Genomic DNA, 21,825 nt, shown 5'->3' with positions numbered 1-21,825 from the left:
CCTCAGGTGGCCTCTCTGGCCACGTGCTCTCTCTCTGTCAAATAAATAAATAAAATCTTTTTTAAAAAAGTTAACTTTATGTGAATTATATCTCAGTGAAGCAATTATTTTTTAAAACAGCAGTAAAAAGAGCTTTCATGGGGCATCAGGGAGGTGACAGATAACAGGTGGGGGGGGTAGGAAAGTGGAATATAAATTTTAAATCTTCTTAAATAAAACTTTAAAAAACATACCTGGGGGGTGCCTGGGTGGCTCAGTGGTTTAAGCCGCTGCCTTCGGCTCAGGTCATGATCTCAGGGTTCTGGGATCGAGTCCCACATCCGGCTCTCTGCTCAGCAGGGAGCCTGCTTCCCTCCCTCTCTCTGCCTGCCTGTCTACTTGTGATCTCTCTCTGTCAAATAAATAAATAAAATCTTTAAAAAAAATAAAAAAAAATAAAAAACATACCTGGGTACTACCTTGTATATTAAAAACTAATTGAAATAAAACAGAGAGATGCACAAGGTATTGGTACTCTTATTTTTATTTGGGAGATGAGATTCACAGGTATTCACTTTATATAACCCAAATATGTTCTTTGCATCAAACATATATTAGGACAAGGGGTGCCTGGGTGGCTCCGTCAGTTAAGCATCTGCCTTTGGCTCAGGTCATGATCTCAGGGTCCTGAAATCTTCTCCCTCTCTCTGGCTCTTCCCTGGCCTGTGCATACTCTTTCTCTCTCTCAAATAAGTAAAATCTTTAAGAAAAAGAAAAATGGCACTTTTCCAAGCGATGCACTTCAAATGTCCTTTCCCTGAATTGCACATGCTATAACTCAGAATTTTCTCTTGGCCCCGCCCCATCTTATTTTTCAAAGACAGTAAAGTGAACACTTGGTATTCCCAAAGCTTTTGCCATTTGAAATAATAATAATGTAGGTCTGATCCTGTAATGGTAGATTTAAGCCTCCACTCAGATCAGTGTTCAGCCCCAGGGCCCCAGGGGCCAAATCGAGCCCACCACATGTTCTTCTAAATAAAGTTTTATTGGAACACGGTCACTGAAACATAGTCATCCTGAGACATTTTGCTTGTAACTCTTTCATGCTACAGCTACTGGGTTGAGTCCTTACAGTAGAGCCTTTTGGGCCGTTATACCTACAAAATTATTCACCATCTGGCCCTTTCCAGAAAAAGTTGGCGGACCCCTCCCTGCGATACAAATGTACACAAGTATCTTCTGTTACTCAAATCATACGTGGCTCTTGGATTTCAGGTAGCAAGAAACAAGTGTTAGAGAGCAAGAGACTGACTTCAAAACCTATCTGAGTTTTTGTGTTGCAAGACCTGGGCTGGGGAGGGGTAGCTGTAGCGTCAGGGAGGCACGCACAGGCCTCTTTAAACCTCTTTTGAGCCCATGAGCTGGGAGCTCTGTCTTCTTCTCTGTTAGAGAAAAGAGCAGTCTTTGTGTTGTCCAAAACAAATCTTATTTTGCATCTGGAAGGAACACCCACGTAGCCGGTGGCCTCTGTTTTTCTGTCTCTGAGTTCCCACAGACAAGTACTAGCATATGCTCGCCCAACAGTGAGCAGCCTGCGGACTGGCGGGCCCTGCGGAGCTCTGTTTGTTGTTTTCTTTTTTGAGACGGGTCTCCAGAGGGCCACCATGCACAACTCAGAGAAAACGTACAATGCTATGATTTATTTAGTGTCATCAAAGTGGTTCTTTTCCTGACTTCATTATAATGAATCCTCAGCGGAAGATGAATGTCATCATGGGCCTCTATTCTCATGGGGCCTTTCCTCACCCGGCGTCTCTGTATCCGCAGCTCTGTCTGTGACACGATGATTTGTGAAGACGTTTTCGGGGACACCAGGCATTGTCTCACAACCTGAGGCAGCAGGAGAATCGGTTTGGAAGATAAAGACAAAAGGCCTCGTTTCCCAGGTTGTGGGAAGTACATTCCTGCCTTCAGCTCCTCGCAGTGCATCTTTCCAGGGCTTTCAGCTCTTGGGCCCGCATGGCCAGACACTCCCCTGCCCACTCTCTGTGTGCACCTGCCCAGATAGAGGGTGCTGTAGAGATCCCCGTGAGACTCTTCGCCCAGCAGATGGGGAAGGGACTCGTCCCCCCCCATCATGGACCGGGAACACGAGGAAGCTGCTGTGACCAACCCCAACCTCCCCATCACTGCTGCCCAGTGCAGGGGTTGGTGGGGGGGGCACCCAGCCGAAGCTAAGCCTGTCAGCCTCTTCCTGGGAGTCTGGAACCAGACCGGAGAGCAAGATTACTCGGAAGCAGACCTCTGTGCTGTTGGCAGCCATGTTTTTGCCACTGCACAGGGAGGAGCGAAGGGAACAGGCCTGCCCGTGGGCTGCGCCTACACTGGCTGCTTGTGAGGGTGGCCCTTAGCTGGTGTCTGGTAACTTGGATTTGGGGAAATTCTCACCATTCCCAGAACTGATAAGAGAGGGTCAGAAAACCACTGTGGTTTCTGCTGAACATCTGCCTTCCTGCTGGGAGCCTGGCATTTTGGAGTGTGCTAGACAGAGGGCGCCTATGTGACCAGCCCCCCGCAGAAACGGGGGGTCAAGGCCCCGGTGAGCTTCCTTTGGTGGACAGCATGGCTTGCGTGTTGTCACAAGTCATTGCTGGGAATTTAAGCACACCAGGAGGGGACTCTCAGAAGCTCAAACCTTGTTTCTTCTAGACTTGACCTCACATGGCTTTTCCCTTTGCTGATTTTGCTTTGTAGCCTTTCATGACTGTAAGTCCCGTGAATCGTGGTAAATCCATGAATGCCTCCCTGTGTGGCCACACGCTAAGTGGCATGTCCTCCTGCCAGTCTGAGCCTGAGATGCGCGTGGTCCAGGAGACCCCAGGGCCACACTGACCAGGGAAGAAGTGGAAGAAAGGCTCTCTAGGGACAGAAAACAAATGCATGGGGAGAAGGCCAGGTGGTAAAACAGATGGGACACCTTCCCGTCTCCTGATTCCGTATGCTTGTCACGGCTCAGCAGCGGCACCCATTCAGATATCCTTAGTTTCTGTGAAACAATAAAACCCTTAGAAGAGATTTCCACTTTTCTTCAATTAGTTCCTGTTGGGTTTTGTGGCTTAAGGATCTAAAGGATCAAAACTGATCATACAGAGGGTCACACAAAAGGATCGTAACTGATCTTCTCTTTATTTGGGTATTTTCTGAATCTTTACACAAAGCATTAGTTCCTTTTAGTATTAGAAATAAATGGGTGTTCCTTGCTTTGTTCTTATTTGTATCTTTTCAATTTAAAAAAAATCTAATTCTTGGGGGGAAAATGCAGTATTCCATTGTATATAAACAGGGACTTAATGCCTATACTGTTGCTCATTCCTGCTCTCTGAAAGTGTCATTTTTAATAACAGTCTGATATTTTCCTTGAAATCAAGGTTTCTCAGGCTTGGCACTGTTGATATTTGAGGCTGGACAGTTCTTTGTCGTGGGGGCTGTCCTACGCGTTGTAGGGTTTTAGCTGTCTTTGGCCTCTTACCCACAGGATGCCATTAACACTGTCCTGGTTGAGACGATCAAAAAAGTCTCCAGACATTGACAGATATCCCCTACCAGGGGAGAGAGGGGAGAGATCACCCCTGGTTAAGGACCACTGCCTTGAATATACAAATACACGTCTTTAAAGTTTACACAAATAGAATTATACATTGATATGCAAGGAGTGTTTGCCGTGGATGTATTGTGTTCTCCTTCTGGGAGTACACGTACAGCTGTTTCATTGTTTGTAGCTCCTGCGTGGATTTTCATTGTAGGCATAAGCAATAGTTGATCTAGTGGCCTGGTTTTTTTAAGTTTTTATTTACTTATTTGAGAGAGAGCACAAGTGGGGGGAGCAGCAGAGGCAGAGGGAAAAGCAGGCTCCCCCCTGAGCAGGGAGCCCAATGTGGGTCTCGATCCCAGTACCCCGGTATCATGACCTGAGCTGAAGGCGGACGCCCAGCAGATGCCTTAGTTAGCCAGGCGCCCTTCTAGTGGCCTGTTGCAGGCGCCCTTCTAGTGGCCTGTTGATGGACCTTCCAGTTGCTTGCCACTTTCCATTGGAATTTCTGAGGGCTCTTTGTTATATACTCCAGCTGTTTTAAACAGAAAGGAATTTATTCAGTAAGGGTAGAAGCCCCCAGATTTGTTAGGAGAATTAAAGAAATATATGCTAGATGGGGCACCTGGGTAGGTAGCTTAGTTAGTTAAGTGTCTGACTCTTGGTTTCGGCTCCGTGCTCACTGGGGAGTCTGCTGGAGATTCTATCTCTCTCTCTCCCTCTGTCCCTCCCTCCCCCACCCCGCCCATGCTCACACACACTCTCTCTCTAAAATACTAACAAAATAAATCTCTTTTTTTAAAAAATATTTTATTTATTTATTTGACATAGAGAAACGCAGCGAGAGAGGGAACACAAGCAGGAGAAGTGGCAGAGGGAGAAGCAGGCTTCCTGCTGAGCAGGGAGCCCGATGCGGGACTCGATCCCAGGACCCTGAGATCATGACCTGAGCCAAAGGCAGATGCTTAGCGGTTGAGCCACCCCGGCACCCCAATGAATAAATCTTTTTTAAAAAGAAAGAAAGTACATACGCTAGGCTGGAATTCTAGGGCTAACTCCCAACATCTATAAATCAGAACGGGGCCCCCAAGGAGACAGCCTCCATGATCAGGAAGAGGTGCCACTGGGAACCTGCTACTGGAGTTGCTAGCTCAGAACCAAAGCTCCTCTCGTGCAGTCTAGACCAGCAAAACGGATGACCCGACCTTGCTTCATTCTCTGGGTGACTCAGATCTGAGTGCATTGCATGCGAGGGCCCGTGACCAATAGAACCTAAATCCCATCCTGAACGCGAGCAGCAGGGGTGTCTCGGAAATGCACTTTCCAATTTCCAGCTCCTGGAGGGGGTAGGACATTGTTGCTTGACGCCGTCCACAACATCTGGATGTTTGGATCCCCATCACCCACCCTTAGGAATAGCACCATGAGGGCATCAGTGAAATGCGGGACCAAGGAAATCCAAGACTCCCTCCCTCTATAAAAGCAACAAGAAAGGTGGCAAAATCTGTCAGAACCAGCCTCTTCATAGCCCTGGAATCTAGTCAAAAACTTGTAACAAGCAAGAGGGTACTTCTCGAAGTAGGGGAGAAGGTGCAGAGTTTCTGTGAGGAGAGCTCTGTGCTTTTTTAACTGCCCCCCCCCATTCCATCCTCCGCTTCCCAGCTCAGCAATAGCCTTACAGATGGTGGCCAGCATTCCTAGCATTTCCACAGCCCTGTTCTCCCTCTCCTTCTGCCCCTCTCCAAACTGCCCCCCCAGTGATGCTCGATCTCTCTCAAAGTCAATAAATAAAATCTTTAAAAAGTAATAATAATACTCAAAATTGCAGTTTTCAGCCAAAAATTACAGATATGCAGAGAAGCAAGGAAGTTTGGCTTATTCATAAGGAAAAAAAAAATAGGGGCACCTGGGTGGCTAAGTGGGTTAAAGCCTCTGCCTTCGGCTCAGGTCATGATATCAGGGTCCTGAGATAGAGCCCCGCATCAGGCTCTCTGCTCAGCAGGGAGTCTGCTTCCTCCTCTCTCTCTCTGCCTGCCTCCCTGCCTACTTGTGATCTCTGTCTGTCAAATAAATAAAATATTTTTTAAAAAATAAAATAAAATAGAAACTGCCCCAAGGAGCCACAGACACGGGCCCTATGAAGATTTGAAACCAACTGTCTCTCAGATACTCAGAATGTGTATGAATGTGAAGAGTGTCAACACAGAGATATAAAATGTAAGAAAAGGGACCAAACGGAAATTCTGGAGCCGAAAAGTACTATAACCGGAAGGAAAAGTGTGACGAGTCAGGTCACGGATGTGAAGACGTTCCTGCGGCTGGGAATGTAAAGCGACGTGGCCAACAGTTTGGCCTCTTTGATAAGTCAAACTTAGATTCACCGTACGAAGTAGCAGCCCTGCCCCTGCGTGTATACATGCAGAGGCATGGGAAATAGGTGTTGAAACCTGAACGTTCCCAGCAGTACCGTCACAGCGGCCGAAAGGTGGAAAGTGCTAGAATGCACAACCGCTGGGTGGATGAATGGGTAAAGAACATGTGTACATCCATACAGTGGACTGTTACCCAGCCAAAAAGTGGAAAGAAGTGCTATGACACACATGTACCCTGAAAACGTTTATTTTAAGTGGAAGAAGGCAGATGCAAAATGTCACATCTTCTGTGACTCCATTTATATGAAATACCCAGAACAGGAAAATCTACAGCAACAAAAGGTTCGTGTTTGCCAGGGCCTTGGAGGGGTCAGGGGGCATGGGGAGGCACAGCTTAGCAGGTGCAGGGTTTCCTTGTTAGCGTGGTGAAAATGGTCTGGACCTGGAGCGTGGCAGCAGCTGCCAAACACGGTGAATGTTCTAGAAGCTGCAAAATGCCATGCTTGAAAGTGGTTTCAGGGGTGACCTTTGTGTTATGGGAATCTTACCCCAGTAAAGTAAAAACAGTGCCGCGGCAATGAACCTCGTTGACCACACCTTTCTAGACCCGCGCTAGATTTCTGTGAGCCAAACTCCTGAAAAGTAACATTCCTTAATGGAAGGGTACGTTGCACTATGGATTTCAGCAGGGTTATTCCGGCTTCCATCTCTGAACCAATGTGCCGGTCTCCTCCTGCCTTCTCTGTGTTGGGTATAGATACTCTCTTCATCTTTCCTGGTCTAAGAGGAGAAAACGGCATCCCTTTTAATTTTTCCTTATGGATGCAAGTTGAACGAGCACCTTTCATCAGTTAGCCATTTATGTATGAAATGAAACACATCTTCTGTGAAATACTAGTACAGCTGCTTTGCTTGCTTTTCTAATCACGTGTTTTTTAAGAGCTCTTTTTATTGTATTTTTATCAATCTTTTTGTTGTATTTTTATCATAGTTACACGTGTCCATAACGGAAGAGCTAAGTCTTAGCCTGCTTGGGCTGCTGTCACAGAGTCCCACAAACTTAGGGCTTACACAACAAATATTTATTTCACATGGCTCTGGATGTGGTAACCGGGGAGGGGGTGCTCCCTGAGCGCTAACTAAAGGACAGTAATCTCATCGGGAGGACCCCGCCCCCATCTTATCTAAAGCCAATCACCTCCCAAAGCCCCCACCTGGAGATACCATCACACTGGGGCTGAGGCTTCAACCCACGGCTTTGTGGGGGGACTCAGTTCAGTCCTAGCAACGTACAAAAGATCCTTAACGAGTCTCATCAAGTCTCATCAAGTCTTCCTCTCTTAAGGTCAGCTGTTTTCATCCCACTGAGCTGCTCATTCCTTTGCAATTACCTCCTCGTTGCTAAGTAGCCTGCTTATCCTGCTGTTTCTTGTTCTTTATTTTGGATTTTGTATCTTGATCTCCTACTGTGAAAGAGGAGCGTTTATCTCCTTTTCACCTCCTCCCCCATACTTCCTGTCTTCCCATTCTCCCAGTGTAATTGTGCATATTTGCAGTTTACATTTAGAGAATATAAGCGTTATTTCCAGATAAGCCGTGTCATGGTGCAGAACACTGTTACTTTTTCTTTTCTGTACAACCTTTTGTTTTTCTCATAATCATCTTTTTGTTTCATTGTTTGCTTTACTTTTTTATGTAATAATCACTAATTCATTCCAAATGTGTAGGAAATAGCCCCTTACATCATGCAGTCAAAGATTCCGCTAAAAGATTCCGTCAAAGAGCTGAGGAGCTCTCCTGGAGCCTCCTGACCTCCTCCAACATGGCTTTTCCTCTGTGCCTGGTGCACAGCTCTCAGACTGGGGTCTTGACCATTCTACCTTTGCCTCTCTCTTTTTTAGAGAGAGAGAGAGCATGCACTCTGTGTGTGTGTGTGTGTGTGTGTGTGTGTTCAGTCCAGCAAGTTGGGGAGGGGTAGAAGGAGAAGGAGAGAATCTTAAGCAGGATCCGTGCCCAGTGTGAAGCCCAATGCAGGGCTCGATCTCATGACCCTGAGATCACAACCTGATCTAAAATCAAGAGTCACGCACTTAACTGACTGAGCCACCCAGGTGTCCCTCTTTTTTTGAGCTTCTGTGTCCTGGGCCCTAGTCCTTTCCTCCATTCCTCTCTTGTTTTCTTTTCTTTTCTTTCTTTTTCTTTTTTTTTTTTTTAATTTTGCTTATTTGTCAGAGAGAGTGAGCACAGGCAGACAGAATGGCAGGCAGAGGCAGAGGGAGAAGCAGGCTCCCCAGTGAGCAAGGAGCCTGATGTGGGACTCCATCCCAGGATGCTGGGATCATGACCTGAGCCAAAGGCAGCCGCCCAACCAACTGAGCCACCCAGGCGTCCCTCTTCTCTTGTTTTCATTCCTCTAGCATCTTTCTGAGGAAGGGTTCATGGAAGGTAAAATTTTATGACCTTGCAAAATTTTTTTGTTATGACCTTGTATCTTTATTTGACTCTGACACATGATAGTTTAATTAGGTATAAAATTTTAGGTCATAAAATTTTGTTCATTATTTTGTAGGCATTGCTCCACTGTCTTCTAGTTTCCAGTGTTGCAGTAAGAACAAATAATTCTGGTCCTTCATAGGTGACCTTTTTTTTTCCTCTCCAATATCTTATAGGAGCTTCCGGTTGTCCTCAGCTTTCGAACATTTTAGGGTGATATGCCTTGATGTGGATCTTTTTTTCTATAACTCTGGGTACTCCTTGTACTCTTTCAGTAAGATAACTCATGTTCTTATTTTCTTGAATTATTTTTTGCTGATTTCTAATTTCTTCCTTTCTGTTTTATTTTTCTGGTATTACTCCTAGTCTGGTCTCCTAATTATCACATCTTTTCACCTTTCTTCCATCTTTTTGTTTCACAGTTTACTCAGAGACTTCCTTAACTTAATGTTCTAACATCTCTTAAATGTTTCATTTCTGCTATCCTAGTTTTTCACCTCATTCATTTTTTAAAATCTTTAACTGTGGTAAAATATGCATAAATTAAAATTTACCATCTTAACCAATTTTAAGTGTCCAAAAGTTCAATATTAGGTATAGTCACACTGTTATGCGGTCAATCTCAAGTCTTCCCAAACTGAAACTGTACACATTAAACAGTAACTCCTTATGCTTTCTCCCCCAGCACCAGCAGCCAACCTTCTATTTGTGTGGTTTTGATGGCTCTAGGTACCTCACATAAATGGAACCGTGCAGTATTTGTCCTTTTGTGACTGTCTTATTTCACCAAGAAGAAGGTTCTCAAGGTTCATCCAGGGGTAGCATGCGTCAGGAATCTCCTTTCCTTTCTAAGACTGAATAATAATTCTCCGTTGTATCTGTCCACCATCCTGTTTGTCCATTCGAGGAGTTCTCTTTTGGACCCTGATTTTTTTTTTTAAGATTTTATTTATTCATCTGAGCGAGCGAGAGAGAGAGAGACCATAAGAAGGGAGAGAGGCATTGGGAGAGAGAGAAACAGACTCCCCCACCAAGCAGGGAGTCCAACTCGGGTCTTGATCCCAGAACCGTGGGATCATCACCCGAGCAGAAGGCAAACACAAAGACTGAGCCCCCCCAGGCGCCCCTCGGACCCTGAATTTTTTATAGCATTTCTGGTTTTGTTTCACAGATGGGATATCTTCTGTTACTCTTGCCCGGAACAATATTCCGCTTTTATCCCCAAATCTTTTCTCTGCCTAAGTCCTTTCCTCCAGGTTTCTTTGTTTTGTGGGTATTGCTTGATCTCTGTCTGTGTGCTAGATATTTAATCAGAAAAGCAGTGGTCCTTAACTGTTGCTCTCATGTAAGTGTGGGACTCTCCAAAGCTGACCAGTGGCTCCAAGCTCATGTGTGAGGCTTGCGACTGTGGTCAACTGTAGAGTGCTGTGCCTCTGTCATGTCCTTGATGGACACCTGGTATCTGTGTCTTCAGGTCTGTCCTGTTGGGCTGGTCAGATTCCCTGGAGAAGGACCTCCCTATCTTCTGGCTGTAGGCACCAGCCTGACGGCCAGTGTTTGGGGGAGTGGACCAGAGAGGAGCACGGGGAATCGGAGGGTCAGTTGACCGCCTGGGCACCCTGCAAAGTCCCCTTGATTCCCCTGTTTTCAGGGCAATCCCTTATGCCTCGCCACGAAATGTCATTTTTATATTGTGTTAACCTTAAAAGTAAGATAGTCATTTTACCAGCAGAAAGTGGGTTTATTCAGGAATAACATAGAATTGCAATTTGGGACAAGCAAACTATAGCAAAACCATAGAGAAGTCCAAAAAAAACAAGAGAGAAACATTATTTTATGGAGAAGGGGAAGTTGGAAGGAGTTGTTTTGAACAAAAGTCCACTGGAGAAAAAGCAAAAGTTCAGGGTGACCACAGCTTCTCTCACTCGCTGATTTGAAGGGGTAGTTGATTTCTTGCAGGAGATGCTGTGTCCATCGTGTAATGGACAATTCTTTCCTGTTGAAGGTTCTTCTGACCTCTGCAATTGACGGTTTTTCCTGCAATTGACATTGGGTGATAGGCCCGCCTTCCAGCCTTCCCTTCGATCTCTCATACTCCACTTTAGTAAGGATTCCCTTTACTAATTTTCACAGTCATTTGCTGATAAATGCTCTTAACTAACGGAAGCTTGCTTTTGCTTTGAGTTTACTGAGAATTTGTTTTTAAATCTAGAAGTAAGAATCATGCCCACTATCCACCCTGTCGAGAGACCCTGTTTTACTCCCTCCGCTTCACTTGACTCGAATGGCCTTGTAGACGGATTTCCAAGCCAGCCCTGTTTTTAACCACCTCCCTTCTCACCTCCTGAAGCACCCCACGCCGTCCATTTCCTGAGCCTTTGGGAAATTTTGCACTAAAATCAAGTTGGATATTTGCTCTTCTCCACTGCTGGCTTGGGATTTCGTTTTGTTAGCTCTGTTATGTTAGTTACTTCTCTCTGTCTGCTTTTCAGGTGCCAGAATTTTGTTTCCTTTCCTCTTTCCTTTTTTGCTCTTCTTAATACCTTTGGGGGGAACAAGCAAGCTCTGGTTTCTGCGGTCTTAGTGGGGCTTCAAGAGGGAAAGAAAGTAAGCCCATGTGTTCAGTCCACTTTTTTCACCTCGAAGTCTCAGAGTGCTTCATACATTAAAATACTAGCTTATACCCATCACACAGGTTCCAGATCATCCTTGTTAAAATATTTAAATCTTTCTTTTTTGCAGTTTGTGTTTATTTTACTATGTAGAACTGTAACTTTTTTTCTGAGTGGATGGCCATTTGTTTATCATTGACTTAGCACTCTGTTCAAGTATTTGGTAGACCCTGGTGTAAACAGGAATTCAGGAGATGTGTGACATTCTAGTCTTCCACTGACTCATGGTCTGGTTCTTTGTCGCACACAGCTCATGTGCAGAAAAACTAGAAAGTTCCGTGCAGTATGCCCTACCACAGGAGGGGTTCCTATTAGCTATCATTGTGACGGATGACAATTTTTCTATCTCAACGTTTTTTGTTATTTGATTCTGTTTGTTGATTTTCTAGAGTTATTGAGGCAAACTGTTGCAAATGATTCCTTTTTTTAAAAGATTTTATTTATTCATTTGAGAGTGAGGGAGACAGAGAACACACAAGCAGGGGGAGAGGCAGAGGGAGAGGGAGAAGCAGACTCTCTGCTGAGCCAGTTGGGAGCCCCAGTGTGGGGCTCAATCCCAGGACCTAGAGATCATGACCTGAGCGGAGGGCAGATGCTTAATGAGCCACCCAGGCGCCTTTGTTGCAAATAATTCTTAATTTTTTCCCTTATTTCCAATATGTATGCTTCTTGTACTTTATTTTTTCTTGAATTCATGAAAGTTCAGGAAATGTTGAATACTACTGTTGATGTTGGAAATTCTTGTCCTGTTTTCCGTTCACAGTAGTATCGCACCTTTAAATATATTTTTGTATCGTTTCCTGGTAAATACTATCTCAGTTGAAGGAAGCTTAGTTCTGTTCTGCGTTCACTGAGATTTTTTTTTTTAATCCAGAAATAGGTAAAAATTGTATTAAATTTCTTTTTGGCATTTGTTGAGCAATACATAAGCTGTTTTCTCTTTCAACCCATTTATGTAATTAACATAAATGTGTATTACATTATGGAGCATATTTCCTCATGAGAGAAACATTCTTACATTCCTGGAGGCAAAATCTTAACTTATGGTGTAACATGGTATACTAATCCTGGGGGAAAATCGCTACTTTTAATTCTGGTCATTCTTTAATATGAAGCATATTTTTTTTTTAGGTTTTATTTATTTATTTGACAGAGAGCAAGAGCTTGAGCACCAGCAGGGGGAGGGAGGGGGGATCAAGGGGAAGAGGAGGAGCAGGCAGAGGGAGAAGCAGGCTCCCCACTGAGTAGGGAGCCTGACACGGGACTGGGTCCCAGAACCCTGGGATCATGACCTGCGCCAAAGGCAGCCACTTAATCGACTGAGCTACCCAGGCTCCCTGAAGCATATTTTTTAAATTTATTTTTGTGTTGTTTTTATAGTTTTTTAAAATTTAGTTAACATATATTATACTATTAGTTTCTGGGCTAGAATTTAGTGATTCATCAGTTGCATAGAGCACCCAATTGAAGGGTTTGGTTTTTTTTTTTTTAAGATTTTATTTATTTTTTTGACACAGACACAGGGATCACAGGTAGAGAGGCAGGCAGAGAAAGAGAGGAAGGGAAGCAGGCTCCCCGCTGAGCAGAGAGCCCGATGTGGGGCTGGATCCCAGGACCCTGAGATCATGACCTGAGCCAAAGGCAGAGGCTTAACCCACTGAGCCACCCAGGTGCCCCTAAAGCATATTTTTGATACTCTTTTGGTAACAAGGGGACATTTGGCTTCTTGTCACCTGGCTTAGAGATAAATGATTTTTGTTAATAGACCTGGTTTTTTGTTAAGATATCAGCAAGCACTGAAACTCTGTATCATTTATACACGATCAAAAAATGCAATAGGTATTTTTCTGCCTTCTCCAGTAGGGGTTGGTGACAGTTTTTGGCCGGAAGGAACATACTGTACTCTGGGATATAGGACAGAGCCGTACAAGACTCTGACACTCCTTCTGACAAATGAGAACCCACAGTGTTCTGAAACTGCATCGGAAAACCTCTCATTTGGAAGTTACAATCTCCTGTTCCCCGGAAGTGGAGGCTTACATTTTCCTTGGGACTGAAGGCTCTTTTCCTTTGATCAAGGTCCTCAGCAAGGAGCTTTTAGCACATATATTTAAAGCAGCCCCCCGACACTAGTTCTTAAGGGAATCTTGTGAATGGCCCCGAGCTGCCTTTTGTGGGCGCTGGAGGGTGACCTTCACCATGTGGCCGGTGGATCTGTGGAATTCTGAGTGAGGTGTGTTGAAGTCTCTTACTCTGATTGTAGTTTCTGTCAAAATCGTTGGTTTCTAAGAATTTTTCCTTAGATATTCTGGATACCAAACTTAAGGGTTCATAGCTCTGTGTCTTTTAAAAAGCTTACCTTTTCTTTCAATTAAGTCTTCAGACCTGAAAGATTTCATTTTTTTTTAAGATTTTATATATTTATTTGACAGACAGAGATCACAGGTAGGCAGAGAGGCAGGCAGAGAGAGAGAGAGAGGAGGAAGCAGGCTCCCTGCCGAGCAGAGAGCCCAATGTGGGGCTCGATCCCAGGACCCTGGGATCATGACCCGAGCCGAAGGCAGAGGCTTTAACCCACTAAGCCACCCAGGCACCCCCCCCACTTTTTTGTTTTAAAGATTTTATTTATTTATTTATTTGTCAGAGAGAGAGAGCATGAGCACAGGCAGGCGGAGTGGCAGCAGAGGCAGAAGGAGAAGCAGGTTCCCTGCTGAGCAAGGAGCCTGATGTGGGACTCGATCCCAGGACACTGGGATCATGACCTGAGCCAAAGGCAGCCACTTAACCAACTGAGCCACCCAGGCGTCCCCTGAAAGATTTCATTTTATGATGCTAACACACTCTTCCCATTTCTGCCTAGCTTTTATTTGTGTGATATATTTTTATGATTCCTTTATTCTTGATTTTTTATTCATATGCCTTAAGTATATTTCTTACAGTTTAGCTTTATCTGTAATCTGAAATTCTAATAGAGAGCCCATTCATGGTTTCTTGTGGCTTTTTTGCATGTATTTACTCTTATTCTTATCCTCTTATATTTTCAGTATACTTTTCTTACTAGTTTTCCCTTTCCTGATTTGCAGTCACCTAACCATGAACGTCGTTAAGGCCTGTGAGTTGAAAAGGTGGAACAGGCCTGAGCATCTGAGTAGCATAGTCTGATAATCATGTGAAAACTAAAGCTCAAATCAGAGCTAATCAAATTTTAGTAGAATAGGGACGCCTGGGTAGCTCAGTTAGTTAAGCGACTGCCTTCGGCTCAGGTCCTGATCTCAGGGTCCTGGGATCGAGCCCCGCATCCAGTTCCCTGTTCAGTGGAGAGCCTGCCACTCTGCCTACTTGTGCTGTCTCTGTGTCAAATAAGTAAAAAACCTTTAAAAATTTTTTTTGAGTTGACTAAGTAGACCTTTTCCCGTCAAAATCAAAGTTTTCCGAGGCAGGGCTAGAAAAGCCAGTTGAAATAACGAGGACCAGGTCAGTGAGCCTCACCGGGGTCCCGACATCAGAGGTGGAATCCGAGCTGGGGCCAGGCAGACAGGTGACTCGCCCTGTGAGCCGTCCAAAGCCAGCCTCGTGCCCGGAGTCAGGGCACCCAGAGTCAGAGGGACCTGGGAAGACCCGGGTCAGGGCGGGCCAGACAACCTGGGATGGTTCTGGTGATAAGAAAGCCAGGGTGGGGACAGAAGGGTCAGATGTGGCCCCGCCTAACTGTGTCAGATTTCCTGTCACGCACCCACCAGCTGGGGTTGGACTGCGTCTGCAAGACGGGGGCGGAGCCCCCAGGGCACAGGGCTTCCCAGGACAAAACAGTGACAATAGCACAGCCAAGCAGAACTACCAAACAGTGGTTTAAAGAAATCACTGGAAACTTTTCACTCAGATTGGGGAAGTCACCCAGCAATTTGCTAAGCAGAACAGGATATTCTTAAAAGTACTCTGAATTACGCGGGGGCGGAGCCGTCGTCAAATGAAATCCACTTAGCTGCTTTTATCCATGTTTGTGGGAAGATGGGCAGGGATCTGTTCCTTCGGCTCTGTTGTCATTCCTGTCTGCCTTGATCGCTTTTGCTTTTTATTGGGGTAAAGTAGACTGTGAAATTGACCATTTTAACCATTGTTAAGTGTACAGCTCCGTGGCCTCAAGTCCACATTGGCGTGTAGCTGTTACCAGGGTCTGTCCTCAGAACTGTTTCGTCTTTTCCTAACAGAATCCCTGTACAATGAAGCACTAATTCCCCACCCCCCAGCCCCTGGTAAGCTTGGTTCTACTTCCTGTCCCCATGCATTTGCCTCCTAGAGGTACCTCGCGTGAGTGGAATCATCCAGCCTTCTTGTCAGGTTTATGTCTCCTTATGTAATGTCCTCAGATTCATCTGTGTGTCTCCCATTCTGCTTTTGGCATCCATCCTTCTTCCTTGTGGGTGAACTCTCACCAGGGACACTGCAGCAATGGCTCTGGGGGGGCGGGGGGGCCCTTGCCACCGTGCTTTCAAAACCTGTAACAGCTCCGTAGCTGACTGAATTAGACCCGTATCTGTCGCCAGTGCAGGAGGTCCGCCTTTTCTAATGCAACTATTTAGCTGTTTGATTTCTCCTCCCTTTTCTCAGAGGTATGGAATGTAGTCCACACCCCATCCCCCATATCACCGCCACCTACTAGAAACTGGAGACTCGGTCAGTCCTCCTTGTCACTAAGGAAGAGGAAAGTGTTGTGGTCACCAATTTGGGCTCTCGAGCTCTGTAAGTCAGAAAGGTCTGTGTTGAAACTGGAGATTGAGGGTAACAGATTGGGGAAGGGTTGGAGTGGGGGCTGGGCGTGGGTTTGGGAGGGAGAGTAGAGACCCACATGCCACTAAGACACTGCTCAGAGGCCTGGCTGCGAGGTGTACACAGTAGCCCAAAATCCCAAGAGGAGGGCTCAGCTCGGCAACCCTGCAGGCTGAGGGATCTACGTCCTACCTGTTCCAACCTACTGAATTGCCTCTTTTTTTTTTTAGACTTTATTCACTTGAGAGAGAGAGAGAGAGTGTGTGTGTGTGTGTGTGTGTGTGTGTGTGTGTGTGTGTGCGCGCGTGCGCCAAGTCGGGGTGGGGGTGGGAGCAGAGGGAGAAGCAGACTCCCCAGTGAGCAGAGAGCCCACCTTGGATCTCCCATCCCAGAACCCTGAGATCATGACCCTAGCAGAAGTCAGACGCTTAACCAACTGAGCCACCCGAGCGCCCCAGCCTGCTGAATTTGTACAAAATGCAGGAGAAAATGAGGGGGGGGGGCTTTTCGAGACAGCATTAGGGTTGCAGTTAAGGGCTCCTGACCTGAGTTAGCTGAGTCTTCTGGTTGTAGGGGATCATTTGAAGGAAAACATCTGCATTCCAACATTGCCTGCACACGCAATTTTTTTACGTATAGAGACACTAGATGTCCTGCCAGCTTCAAGAAGTAAAAACATGATTTTCAAAATAAAATGCAAGAGTGTTTCCTCCTGCTGTGGACTGAGGTGGATTTAAAGTGTCTTTGTCCTTTCTCCTCCCTGTGGATCCTTTGTCCTGCCGGAAGCCCTCCCTAGATAAATATGCCAGCAGCTGGCACTGTAGCTGACACCATCCAACACCGAAAGCCATTATCTTGCCATCATTAAGAGAGACGAGGCCTTGATGTTCACTGCTGTTCCCGCTCGATCTCCCAGGACAGCATGCAAGTCTATTTAGATAATAACAGTCCCAAGTGAAATCAGCACTGAGTATTTTTTTCCGTTCTCTTATGCATGAAATGTTCATCTGGGAAAAAGAAATAGTCTAGCCACAGAAGCCAATGATTTTAGAGACTGAATTCAGTCTTTCTGGGAGTGAGAGGTGAAGATCGGGTTGAAGATTGTCTCATATAAATTAAACTTGGTCAGGGAACAAAATTCCTTAGAACAGATTGCTTCGTTATTACGTCTTATTTTCTTAGGAAGCACATCCAAAAATACAGAAGTGCTGTTTCCCCTTAAAAAAAAAAAAAAAGTTTTTCCTTACTAAAAATACTCTGGAGTGCCAGAGCCCTGGGGTGTGGGCAGAATCTTGTTGCTCTGTGAAACTCTGTGGATGCTCTTATGAACGTGGGGGGAGCTGGTCCGTCACATGGGGCGAGTTGGGAGGAGTATAAGATCAAAGAACTTCTCTGAGGGCAACTTGGCAGAATCCATCATAATTTATCCCACGAGTGTGCAGTATAATAACAGAAGACTGGACACAACTTAAAGAGACTGTCATATCCATCCATGTGCCGGACCTGTACATAGGCTGCTAGGAAAGAGAATGGGGGGTTAATGGTGGTGAAAAGTGAGTTCTTTATCGAAGAGCTATCATACAGCAGACTTTTTTTTCAGGATTTTATTTATTTAACAGAGACACAGCGAGAGAGGGAACACAGGCAGGGGGAGTGGGAGAGGGAGAAGCAGGCTTCTTGCTGAGCTGAGAGCCTGATGTGGGGCTCGATCCCAGGACTCTGGGATCATGACCTGAGCCGAAGGCAGACACTTAACCGACTGAGCCACCCGGGTACCCCACAGCAGACAGTTTTATAAGGGCTCTTCTTGCTATTTTTGAAACTAATCTTGACTACAATCCTATGAGGTATCTATTCTACATCCATTTTAAGGATCCAGAGGAGAACCTGGGTGGGGGCTCAGTCGATTAGGCATCTGCCCTTGGCTCAGGTCATGATCTCAAGATCCTGGGATCGAGCCCCACATTGGGCTCCCTGCTTCTTGAGGAGCCTGCCTCTCCCTCTCCCTCTGCCCTTCTCTCCTCCCACTTGTGCTCACTTTCTCTCTTTCACTCTCTCTCTCTCTCTCCCAAGTAAATAAATAAAATCTGTTTTTAAAAAGGTTACAGGGGCACCTGGGTGGCTCAGCGGGTTAAGGCCTCTGCCTTCGGCTCAGGTCATGTTCCTGGGGTCCTGGGATCGAGCCCCGCATGGGGCTCTCTGCTCGGCGGGGAACCTGCTTCCCTTTCTCTCTGCCTGCCTCTCTGCCTGCTTGTGATCTCTCTCTCTGTCAAATAAATAAATAAAATATTTAATAAATAAATAAATAAATAAATAAAAAATAACAAGGTTACAAAAACTAAGACACAAAGAGGTTAAGTAATTGCTCACAGTCATCAACTAGTAAGTGACAGGGCTTCTGGCTTCAGAAGCCAATCTCTTGATCTCTACACTATCACTGTTTCTCCACATGTAGCGGAAGGACCTATCTCTATAGATCTCAGGAAGTGGGAAAAAAGCACGGTGCACAAGTGTGCAGAACATGCCACCATATGCATAAAAAGAGGGGAAATATATGTGCATGTTTGTGTAGGTGCTGTGCAGGGCTGTCCAATGGAATTTTCTGCAATGGTGAGAATGTTCTAGATCTGCACTGTCCAGTACAATAGCCACTAGCCAAAGGTGGCCAGTATGACCGAGAAACTGAATTCTAGACTTCATTCAGTTCTAACTAACTTGGCCACATGTGGCTAGGGGCTGTTGTGTCAGACAGTGCAGGACAGGATAGACATGGAAAGATGCAAAAGAAGCTGGTTAGAGATCATTTAATCTTATAGTTTCCAAACTCTACCTTAACCAGACCTTCTGCAGAAAACTTTAGCTGGAAGAGCAGGTCCCGCAACCGATCATTTCAAAACAACTGATACAATCTGGCCAGTTCTTTGGAAAGATGAGGAATCTAGAAGCCGGAAAAGTCAAGTCATTTGCCTGAAGTCGTAGTCACATAGCTGCTTTAGTAACAGAGGAAGATCTAAGTTCATCAAAATTTGGATTTGTTCTCTGGAGCCATGTACATTTTGGTTGTCCAAGGCTCACTCAGTCTGATAACCAGCTCAAGAAAAGAAAATAAACTTTTGTGTCCAGTATTCCCAGAACTCCCTGGGAATCGTGAGTGTGATGTGTTTATTTTCCACAGTCCAGACCACATCAAGCCTCCTCCAGGTCCCAGACTCACCTCTTGCCTTGCCACTGTCTGGTCAACCATTCCAGATGAGGGACTAGACTCTATTACGTGTGTCTGTCCCTCAGCACCTTACACATAGCAGGCCTCCATGAAAATTTGCTGGCTATCATTACAGACTTAAGAAAAATGGTTTGGGCTCTTTTTCCAGTCTAGAATTGACCCATTAATGCAGATGGTTCATAAGAAAGTCTTTTTTTTTTTTTAAGATTTTATTTATTTATTTGACAGAGATCACAAGTAGGCGGAGAGGCAGGCAGAGAGGAGGAAGCAGGCTCCCCGCTGAGCAGAGAGCCCAATGCAGGGCTCGATCCCAGGACCCCAGGATCATGACCTGAGCCAAAGGCAGAGGCCCAACCCACTGAGCCACCCAGGCGCCCCCATAAGAAAGTCTTTTTAACATTTCCTTGGTGACTGGTGCATTTCAATAAGCTCTCAGCCAGGAGAAGGATGGGCTTCAGGGGTGCTAACAGATCACTCACTGAGCCTGAAAAGTGGGCAATTCTGGGATGAAGGGAACTAGCAGAGCTGCAAATAACCATCATCTTTTTAAGAAAAAGTAAGCCAAAAAGACGAGTGAAATGAATGACAGTGAGGTATTCAACAGAAAGGCAAGAGAGGAAAAGAGGGAAGGAAGATTCCAGAAAAGTGCTTCTCCAGAGAGCTGGAATACAGTCTGGACCTGGGGATAGAACATGGCAGAGAATCATGTGGGAACCAAGTTGAGGGGTAGAGAGATCTGCTCACAGAAGTTGTGGAAGAACTCAAGTTCCCATGCTGAGCTCCTGCATTTGGTCTTCCTCTGCCCGTGTTGGCTGCTGGGCAGGCCGGGTGTGGACCCGTTTACATGGCTCAGGAAGTGTCAGCCAGCCGGCACTTGCAGTGAAACTAGACCAAGTGTCACCATGCCAAAGGCCAGAGAACTTCAAGAAGGAAATATCCCAGGTGGGGACTCTCCAGTGTTTGCTTAAGAGGAAAAAGGAGGAAGCAAGAAAGATGTAGTTCCGGCCACCCTCCTGATGTCAACATCCTTTCGATTCTGTCTTCGGAGAGAGGTTGTACTAGATCTGCCTACACAGCTCTGAAGACACAGCAGCCCTTTTGTCATTAGAAAACTCTCCTCAGCTGAGAAGTTTCCTGTGGGGGTTTTCCCTTGTAACTTACTCATTTGGCCCTCGCCACACAAAGCAAACCATAGCCCTTCCCAGACTTGCTCCTTTGATCTCCTCTGGTCCAGATCTCAAACCCTCAACTCCTTCAATAGGGAGGATAAAGAATAGGAAGAAATCATTTAAAAAGTAAATTATTGGGGCGCCTAGGGTGGCTCAGTGGATTAAAGCCCTGCCTTCTGCTCAGGTCATGATCCCAGGGTCCTGGGATCGAGCCCCACATCGGGCTCTGCTCAGCGGGGAGCCTGCTTCCTCCTCTCTGTCTGCCTCTCTGCCTACTTGTGATCTGTCTGTCAAATAAATAAAATCTTAAAAAAAATAAAAAATAAAAATAAAAAGTAAATTATTCCTCTAGGGGCACCTGGGTGGCTCAGTGGGTTAAGCCACTGCCTTCAGCTCGGGTCATGATCTCAGGGTCCTGGGATTGAGCCCCGCATCGGACTCTCTGCTCAGCAGGGAGCCTGTTTTCCCATCCCTCTTTGCCTGCCTCTCTGCCTACTTGTGATCGCTCTCTCTGTCAAATAAATAAATAAATAAAATCTTAAAAGGTAAATTATTCCTCTAAATGTAATTGGATTCCAACTAAAATCCCACAGGATTTCTTTAGTCTTGAATGTAAAATAATTAAAAATACACCCAGAAGTGGGGCGCCTGGGTGGCTCAGTGGGTTAAGCCTCTGCCTTTGGCTCGGGTCATGATCTCAGGGTCCTGGGATCGAGTCCCACATCGGGCTCTCTGCTCAGCAGGGAGCCTGCTTCCTCCTCTCTCTCTGTCTGCCTCTCTGCCTACTTGTGATCTCTGTCTGTCAAATAAATAAATAAAATCTTTAAAAAAAAATACACCCAGAAGAATAAGTAAAAACGGCCAAGGAAGTTTCCAGAAAGTCATAATGAAGGCGCATTGGCCCAACCTGACTGGAAGAATATGGTGAAGCCGTAGTACATCGGGCCCTAATTTGTAACCCGTCTTCACCCATCATAGGTATTCCAGAACAGATACGGCAAATGGTGGAAACAGACCTGGATGCGGTTCCCATGGCCCTTGTTTAAGAGGATTGAAGACATTTAGTTGACCAGATTGAGTAGGGCCACATTTTTTAAATCTGTAAGAGGAGAACAGAAGCTTTCAGACTTGATTTGGGAGATGATTGGCCATCTAAAATTAAGTCAAGAAACAAGAGATTAAAGCAGGAAGGTGAATAGGGTCAGAAGAGGCGAGGAGTTCCAAGGAACCCCAAAGTGATTTGCTTGAGGAACAAAAAGTTGGTGTCCATTCTCCCGTTTGCAACAGTTGTGAAAAAAGTACATAAAGTCAGATGTTCTGAGTTCTGTATGGCTATATAACTACCCCCAAAACTTAGTGGGTTACAGTGCAACAGTGTTCATTTTGTTCACATGTCTACAGTTTAGGCCTACAGTTGACCCACAGGTCAACTCTGTTTTCCTCCATGTCTGGGGCCTCCAATGGCTAGAGGCTGGAACAGTTCGGGGTTGGTCTGTCTTTCTCCAGGAGGCCTCTGTACTTGGCTGGTCTGAGTTTCCACATACCTCAGGAGCCTCAG

The 21,825-nt window shown here is 45.6% G+C and overlaps 1 protein-coding gene across 3 annotated transcripts in view; it reads left to right on the top strand.

The window, feature by feature from the left end:
* SPECC1 (sperm antigen with calponin homology and coiled-coil domains 1) overlaps positions 1-21,825 on the top strand; it is a 218,428-nt gene that overhangs the window by 167,641 nt on the left and 28,962 nt on the right. The gene's annotated exons all lie outside the window — the stretch shown is intronic.

The sequence above is a fragment of the Lontra canadensis genome, unplaced genomic scaffold (assembly GCF_010015895.1).
Source record: "Lontra canadensis isolate GAN:19392208 unplaced genomic scaffold, GSC_riverotter_1.0 scaffold122, whole genome shotgun sequence".
Taxonomy (NCBI): Eukaryota; Metazoa; Chordata; class Mammalia; order Carnivora; family Mustelidae; genus Lontra; species Lontra canadensis.
The sequence above is the reverse complement of the archived record's forward strand: the minus strand, read 5'-3'. Positions and strand labels throughout refer to the sequence as shown.